Source organism: Nicotiana attenuata, unplaced genomic scaffold, assembly GCF_001879085.1.
Source record: "Nicotiana attenuata strain UT unplaced genomic scaffold, NIATTr2, whole genome shotgun sequence".
NCBI classification, from domain to species: Eukaryota; Viridiplantae; Streptophyta; class Magnoliopsida; order Solanales; family Solanaceae; genus Nicotiana; species Nicotiana attenuata.
The window spans coordinates 133,319-141,480 of NW_017670928.1; positions in this window are offsets into that span (position 1 = coordinate 133,319).

Consider the following 8,162-nt stretch of genomic DNA (forward strand, 5'->3'; position numbering starts at 1 on the left):
CAAGGCACATGATTAAAAGCTGGCCTAGCCTACCGGGCTAGTTCTGACCCGCACAGTAGCATTAAATAGCTGAGTCAACTTCATGTCTTTTCAATAAATGCATCTTGTACCATGTTAAGATTCCCCCTCATCAGTAAAGGGGACCCTTGTCATTTTGTAAAGCATTTGATACGCAAAATTCAACACACTATATTCAATACAAGAACATTCTCCGCTCTCTAGCTTGAACATATTCCCTTGGTTTCTTTATTTACTTTTATTGCTTGTATTCATTGTGTCCTATTAATTATTCTTCATTTACTGCTAATTATTGGTCATAAAGAGCCGCAATAATAGCTCCCATAACTGTTAGTCCTTCATCGACTGCCCTTAATCGGGCATCCGATTAGTCCTTGAGGCCCCGTATACGCATGCTCGAGGCCCTGATCCCAAACTATTCGGTTTGATTAACAAGCTGTCTACAAGCTATCATCTTAACTTTCCATCCTTTGCTTAGCATCTATTGCTCAACAACCAGCATAAAAATAGATCACATATTTTTAGAACCACACAATTAAATCTAATTGTTATTACCATTTTCAAGGTAAACAAAAACCAAATTGATTCAAAATATGAACTTCAAGTTTTCAATTCGCTCCGAACACGCCGAGTCGTACTTAGACTACTCGGAATGACACTAAATTTTGCATTCAAGTCTTAAATCACCATACAAAACTATTCAGAGCTCGATCCCAAACGAACCTCGATAACACCAAAACCTACTCCAAACAAACTTTAAAGAATCTTTAAAACCTTCCATGAGCAAAATTTCACTATTAGGCACTAAAACGCTCTCGGGTCATCCAAACCCTGATCTGAACATACGCCCAAGTCTGAAATCATCATAAAAATCTATTGGAACTGTCAAATCCCGAAGCCAAGATCTTTTACTAAAAACGTTGACCGAAGTCAAACTTAGCCTTTTAAAGCCAAACCAAAGAACCAAGTGTTCTGATTTCAACCCGAACCCTTCCAAATCACGAACTAACCATCCCGGCAAGTCATAAAATAGCAAAAACACATATGGGGAGTCTTGTTTAGGGGAACAGGGTTCTAGAAAGAAAAATGACCGGTCAGGTCATTACATTCTCCACCTCTTAAACAATCGTTAGTCCTCGAACGGGTCTAGAATCGTACTTGGATTGTCGAATAAGTGTGGATATCTGCTTCGCATGTCCTCCTCGGTCTCCCAAGTCGCCTCCTCGACTGGTTGATCCCTTCACTAAACCTTTACCGTAGAGATCTTCTTGGACTTCAACTGTCGATCCTGCCAATCAACAATGGCCACTAGCTCCTCCTCGTAACCCAGGCTCTCATCTAGCTGAACCGTGCTGAAGTCTAACACATGCGACCTGTCGGTATGATACCTCCGGAGCATAGACACATGGAAAATCGGATGGACTCCCGATAGACTGGGAGGAAAAGCAAGCTCATAAGCAACCTCCCCAACTTGTCTCAATAGCTCAAATGGACCTACAAACCTTGGGCTCAACTTGGCCTTCTTCCCGAACCTCATGATACCATTCATCGGCGAGACTTTCAAGAGAACCTTCTTGCCCACCATAAATGATAAATCACGCGCCTTCTGATCTGCGTAACTCTTCTTTCTGGACTATGCTATGTGAAGTCGCTCCTGAATCAACTTTACCTTCTCCAAGGCATCCTTCACCAAATCAGTACTATATGACTTAGCCTCGCCGAGCTCAAACCATCCGATGAGAGAACGATATCACCGACCATATAAAGCCTCAAATGGAGCCATCTCGATGCTAGACTGATAACTGTTGTTGTAAGCATACTCGGCCAAAGGAAAGAATCTATCCCACTGCCCTCCGAAGTCAATCACACATGCTCTGAGCATATCCTCCAAGATCTGAACTGTTCGCTCGGACTGCCCGTCGGTCTGCGAATGAAGGGCTGTGCTGAGCTCCACATGGGTGTCACGCCCCAAACCTGAAGAGGCATGGCTGGCACCTGGTGCATACTCGGCCCGAGCGTACCACTCTATACCTGTGAACTCTAGAGGAGTAACCCTCAACTTAGGCCGATGAGAGCAAATGCTGAATCATCTAAAAATAATGTCTACAACCAGCAATACCAAACTGAATATCTACATAGGGCTGGTAAAGCCACAATATTGATTTAAAAAAGGTACAGGACTCGCATACAAGCCTCTAGATAACTAAACTGTATCATGGTCGGGACCGGGCCTCGACCTACCCATCAAACCTGCATTTATAAAATGGACTCCAAGGTATAGAGCTGGTAACTCAGAGGAAATGGAGTTTACCAGCCAAGCTCATGTTTCACTTTGTCTACTAGGAAGGTCTATCCATTTGTCTATCAAGACCCGCAGGCATGAAATACAGCATCCCCAACAAAAGGGACGTCAGTACGAAATGATGTACCAAGTATGTAAGGCAACAGAATAACTGAAAGCTGAAACTGAAACTGAACTGATAATATAATAACTAAAAGTACGTGGGAGTAAAATATACATTGAAAATATGCTTACCTCCTGATAATGACTCATCTATCTCAATATAGTGAGTAAAATAGCTATCCGGCCCTATAAGGATCTGTATTTGTAACTGCTCTGCCATAGTAGGCTCGCTCATAGGCGCCCGCCCACAGTAGGCCCGATATATAACTTACCATCCCATCTTCTCTCTTGATTGGAAGAAGACAATACTTAACTGGATATAAAGTCCCGATATGGGAGAATACTGTAACTTATGAGACTTGGATAATGTACATAAGTTAAGGAATACACACTTCTCTTTATGTCTCGTTATCAAACTCATGTAGTTATGGGATCATGCCAAAATGAGGGAAAGGTTTAGCCTTAACATACCTTATCAAAATCTGTCCAATAGCCACGTTAAACTCGTCTCATTGCACATTAATCTACAACAATGATTACAATAGTATCATCAATTTATGGAAGGTACAACTATCGCACAACAAACGACAAGCTTATTTTATAATAAAACGGGAAGCATTTCATCTATAATCTTTACTTCCTCCCAATTCGACATAACACCAACAACAACAAGAACACAACAATAACAATATGTATACATCATTTTCCAACCTTATATCCATCGCAAAATACCACAAAATAGCCCACACACCCCAATCAGTTTATACACAAATCAACAACCCTAGTATTGTCAAATAACCCAAAAATGTAACGACGAACGACTAGCCAACCGCCATGCCATTATGTGGTGTTTCTCCACACCCTTTCTCCTCCCAAACTCCATAAAAACAGTAGCAAAAGAGACAACCCAACAACAACACGAATCATCCTACAAAACGATCCCACAAGTTCATCAACTCAAAACTGATTTTTCAGTTTACTAAAACACGTTTCGACATGTCTTTTCTTTCAAATTAAGCAACACAACTAACAGTACATAATTAAGCCTCTTATCTTACAAACCAGCCATGAATTCAAAATAAAAATAAGTTTACAACCAGCAAACAGTAACATAACAACAAACAGCATACCACTCTTTTGAAACTCGCTAGGTCTAGTCTTTACGATCGAGTTACAACTCGTACAAGCATAGATAATGGAAGGAGAAGCATAAATGTACCTTAGACTGAGTAGAACCCACAAAACCTATCCCGTATTCATCCAAAATTAGTCCCCCAATGCATCAATAAGAAGGAGAAAGAAAAACTAGCAAGTTGTTCGGGGTGTTCGGCACTAGAATCACATCGTAACGCCTGAAATATCCTAGGGTTTGTGTGGGATTTTTTGGGAGGAGTTGCAGGGGTTCAATCTGGTGTTCATGGTCTGAAAGACGAGTGAAATAAATGAGTTTATAACACCTTAAAAGTCCTCTCTTGGCCGACTTTAGGGGCTTTTAATTGAGGACTCTCCTTTTTGCAAGTAGGTGATGCACCTATTTGTCACCCACCAGTCTGCACAGTCTCGCAAAAATGCAAATATCTTTCTAATCCAATGTTGTATGAATGAACGGTTTAATCCGTTGGAAACGAGACTCGTTGATCTTTAATTTGGTAGGTGGATCATCCCGTAATTCCAACTAAATTGTGAGAAATGCTCGACTATATTTTACCTAATTTTCAGCATATTTATGAATGTAACTGGTGATGATCTTTGCCAACTTTTGTTCCACAACTCGCTTGACTTCAAAACATAACACACGACTATCACAAGACTAATATAACTCATAACATAACCTCCTTAACATTTTGATCACCCTAGTCTCACCCCAAAAGTACATATTATAACATTCTCAACTTGTCGACTTTTGACGAAACTTATTTTCTTCAATTCGTTTAGCTTCTAAGCCTTCCAACCCTCTTGGTACTTGCAGTTCATAATCTTAAATATTTGTAACCTCCAAGTTAACAACAGGTATAACCTTCAATCCAATGTACCCTCACGTACGAAAATATGTGGTGCAACAACGGGTCCCCAACTCACTCAATACTGCCCTCCAGAAATGCGAAGTAAACTGAGGGCCTCTATCTAATATGATGGAAACTGGCACACCATACAACCGAACAATCTCCTGAATATAAATTTGGGCCAACCTCTCTAATGAATACGTGGTCACGACCAAAATAAAGTGTGCTGACTTAGTCAACCTGTCAACAATGACCCAAACTGCATCAAACATCTGCAAGGTCCGCGGCAACCCAACTATGAAATCCATAGTAATGCGCTCCCATTTCCACTCAGGTATAGTCATTTTCTGAAGTAGGCCACCTGGCCTCTGATGCTTATGCTTAACCTACTGGTAATTTAGACACCTCGCAACATACTCAACTATGTCCTTCTTCATCCGCCGCCACCAATAATGTTGCCTCAGGTCACGATACATCTTAGTAGCACCTGGAATAAAATACCGAGAACTATGTACCTCCTCTAGGATCTTCACCCTCAAACCATCAACATTAGGGACACATAAGCAACCCTGGAGTCGCAGAACACCATCCTAACCGATAGTAACCTTCTTGGCACCACCCCGTAGTACCGTCTCTCTGAGAACCAACAAGTGGGAATCATCAAACTAGCGAGCTTTGATATGCTCAAATAGTGAAGACAAGGCAACGACGCATGCAAGAACTCGACTGGGCTCTAAAATATCAAACCTCACAAGTCTGTTAGCCAAGGACTGAATGTCCAATGCTAGCAGCTCTCCTCTACTGAAATGAATGCCAAACTACCCATACTCTCCGCCTTTATACTCAAGGCATCCGAAACTACATTTGCCTTGCCCGGATGATAAGGGATGGTAATATCATAATCCTTCAGTAACTCAAGCCACCTGCGCTGCCTCAAATTGAGATCCCTCTGCTTGAACAAATGCTGCAAGCTGCAATGATTGGTGTAAACCTCATAGGACACCCTATAAAGATAATGCCTCGAGATCTTAAGACCATGAACAATCACGGCCAACTCCAAATCATGTACAGGGTAATTCTTCTCACGGGGCTTCAGCTGACGTGAAGCATATGTAATAACTCGCCCCTCCTGCATCAATACACAACCCAAACCAATGCGTGAAGCATCGCAATACGCAGTATACATCCCTGAATCCGAAGGAAACACTAACACCGGTGCTAAAGTCAAGGGGGTCTTGAGCTTCTGAAAGCACACCTCACAATCGTTAGACCATCGGAACGAAACACCCTTTTGGATCAATCTAGTCGAAGGTGCTGCAATACATGAGAAGCCCTCCACAAATCGACGATATAACCTGCTAACCCTAAGAAGCTCCTGATTTCGGTTGCCTAGTAGGACGAGGCCAACTTTGAACTGCCTCGATCTTCTTGGAATCTACCTTAATACCCTCGCCTAATACTACATGCCCCAAGAATACCACAGAATCCAACTAGAACTCACACTTGGAGAACTTAACATAAAACTTCTATTAAGCACCACTCTTAAATGTTGATCGTGCTCCTTTGTGCTGCGCCAGTAGATCAAAATTTCATCAATGAAAAGAATGGCAAATGAATCAATATTTGGCTTGAACACCCTGTTAATCAAATCCATAAACACAGCCAGGGAGTTAGTCAAACCGCAGGACATCACTAGAAACTCATAATGGCCATATCTTTGTTTAGAAAGCAGTCTTCGAAACATCCAAATCCCAAATCTTCAATTAATGGTACCCCAACCTCAAGTAGATCTTAGAGAACACCCTGGCACCCTGCAATTGGTCAAATAAATCATCAATACGCAACAACGAGTACTTGTTCTTAATGGTAACTTTGTTCAAATGGCGTTAATCAATGCACATCCGCCTGGTCCCATCTTTGTTCTTCACAAATAACACTGGTGCACCCTAAGGCGATACACTCGGTCTGACAAACCCCTTTTCTAGCAACTCCTCAAGTTTTTCCTTCAACTCTTTTAGAGCCATGCAGTTCGGTGGGATAGAGATAGGCTGGGTACCTGGAGACAAATCAATACAGAAATCGATATCACGATCTAGTGACATGCCTGGAAGATTAGTAGGAAATATATATGCAAAACTCCCGAACTACGGGCACAGAATCAATCGCGGGGGTCTCGATAGTTGTATCTTGAACATACACTAAATAAGCCAAACAACACTTCTCGACCATGTGTCGAGCTTTCAAAAAAGAGATAACCCGACTAGATGCACTGACAGATGACCCCTTCCACTCAAATCTAGGCAACTCTGGCATCACCAAGGTAGCAGTTTTGGCAGGACTGATATGGAGATAACCAGTCCTGCCCAGGATGACCTCAAAGTCGGTCATATAAGGCAATAGACGATCCGCTCTAGCCTCATAACTACAAAACGTAACAACACAGGACCAATAGATCCGATCCAAAACAACAGAATCGCCCACAGGAGTGGACACATAAATAGGAGCACCCAAGGACTCATGGGAAACACCTAGAAAATGAGCTAACAGGGATGAGATGCAGACCCTGGATCAAATAGTAGTGATGCAACCCTAACACAGACAAAAATAATACCTATGATCACGACATTTGAGGCCACTGCATCTGGTTTGGCTGGAAAATTATAGACACTAGCTGGAGCACCAACTGACTGACCTCCACACTGGCCTCCACCTCTTGGATGGCCCCTACCCACCTGCCCTCCGCCTCTGGGCTACCGGATGGCTGGTGGGGCAGCTAGTGCTGTAATCATAGGCTGCTGACCCTGCTACTGCCTTGCCCCGAAGCCTTGGGCAGAACCTGCACACATGACTGAGGTCCTTGCACTCGAAACGACCTCTTAGTACGGTGGACTGCTGACCTGAAGTCTGACCCTGATAGCCTGAATACCCACTGGAAGCACCCTGAATAGCTGGTGGGCGGTAGGAACTCTCTGGCATGCCGCTGAAATAAGATCGCACTAGAGTACCCGGAGGAGGCGGCGGTGCTGGATATGTGGGCCTGGTGGACTGACCATTCACGAACTGACCTCTACCCTCAGCTAGGGCACCTCTAAACTCTCTGGAATATCGAAACCTCTTATCCCTCGTAGCCTGCTCGCGACTACGCTAACGTACACCCTCGATTGTTTGAGCTATCTCCACAACTAGCTAGAAGTCCCTATCTCGACCTCTCGGGTCATACTGGCCTGAATACCTGTGTGCAATCTCGCAGCAAACCTCCGCACTCTCTCTACATTAGTAGGAAGTATAATAAGTGCATGGTGAGATAACTCAGAGAACCTCGCCTCATAGTCGGTCACTGATATCTCACCCTACTGGAGCTGCTCGAACAGAAACCGCAACTCTTCCGTCTGAGAGGGTGGAATATACCTATCCGAAAAGATATGGGTGAACCTGTCCCAAGTTATGAGAGGAGAATCTGCTGGTCTACAGGAAGATAAGACTGCCACCATCTACGGGCCCTGCTCTCCAACAGAAAAGTAGCAAAGTCCACCCCATGGGACTCCAATATCCTCATGTTGTGCAGTATGTCCCTGCACCGATCAATGAAGTATTGGGGAACCTCATGTCGCTCACCTCCAAACACAAGAGGATGTATCCTAGTCCATCTATCCAATAGCTTTTGCGGCTCAGCGATTGTAGCTGGTCTGGGCTCGGGTACAACTGCTGCCACTGGCTGGGCTCCGCCCACGGGTAGT